At 63.0% G+C, this 1095-nt stretch overlaps 1 non-coding gene across 1 annotated transcript; it reads left to right on the top strand.

Annotated features, from left to right (window-relative positions):
- The first annotated feature begins 405 nt into the window (after positions 1–405).
- On the top strand, positions 406–596 carry LOC141478766 (U2 spliceosomal RNA). The gene has a single exon (XR_012463997.1). It is a non-coding gene; the product is annotated as a U2 spliceosomal RNA (small nuclear RNA).
- Positions 597–1095: the final 499 nt, after the last annotated feature.

The raw sequence follows: 1095 nt of genomic DNA, 5'->3' as shown, positions 1-1095 counted from the left end.
CTCCAGGAACGGCCGCCCCTCCCGCTCTGCAATGGCTGCGGGGCCCCGCCCGGCGAGGGGCGGGGATATGTAAATCAGATCGCGGGGGGAGGCGTGGTTAGGCGGCGCCGCGAGGGGACCCGAGGTGGCGTTGCGGAGAGGGAGGGGGTGAGTGCAAAGAGAGGGGCGTGGTTATGCTAATTGAGCGGTGAAGGGGGGCGGAAGGGGATGATGGGAGCTCCCGGTACGGAGGATTTCGGGGTGTAACGGGGGGGGTGGGCGCCCCGAAACCGGGAGGAAGGTGCGGGGGGAGTGGGGAGGGGGGCGAGGAGCGGTGAGGAGGGTTCGGTACCGGCGGGGCTGGGGTGGCCGTGACGTAGGGGAGGGTGTTTGTGCATGGGGTGCGGTGGTCGGTGAGAGTCGGGTATCGCTTCTCGGCCTTTTGGCTAAGATCAAGTGTAGTATCTGTTCTTATCAGTTTAATATCTGATACGTCCTCGATGAGAGGACTTTATATTAAACGGATTTTTGGGTTCGGGAGTTGGACCCGGAGCTTGCTCCCTCCGCTCCGCGCATCGTCCCGGTATTGCAGTGCCTCCGGGAACGGTGCACCTTCTCCCCCACTCTCGGGGGATCCTTCCGCCGGTCAAAGACAGATCGATCCACGGTACCGGGTGATACCCCCGGACTCTTTCCGGGTCCTTGTGGCTTCAGGGGGGAAACCGGGTGCTGGGGGGGGATCCCCTTCATCATCCTCTTCCTCCTGAGGGGGGACTCCCTTCATCCTCCTGAGCGGGGCCCCTCCTCCTCGACCTGAGAGGGGACCCCCTTCTTCCTCCTCCTCTTCCTCCTGAGCGGGGACCACCTTCTACCTTCATCATCCTCCTCCTCCTCCTAAGAGGGGTCCCCCTTCCTCCTCCTTCCTCCTCTTCCTCCTCCTGAGTGGGGACCCCCTTTGTCCTCCTCTTCCTCCTCCTCCTCCACCTGAGCAAGGACCCCCTTCTTCTTCCTCCTCCTCCTCCTGAGCAATAACCTCTTCCTCCTGAGCAGGGAACCCCCTTCTTCCTCCTCCTCTTCCTCCTGAGCAGGGACCCCCTTCCTCCTGCTCTTTTCCTC

This window comes from Numenius arquata, unplaced genomic scaffold (assembly GCF_964106895.1).
Source record: "Numenius arquata unplaced genomic scaffold, bNumArq3.hap1.1 HAP1_SCAFFOLD_1262, whole genome shotgun sequence".
Taxonomy (NCBI): Eukaryota; Metazoa; Chordata; class Aves; order Charadriiformes; family Scolopacidae; genus Numenius; species Numenius arquata.
This window is presented reverse-complemented; position numbering and strand designations above follow the sequence as displayed.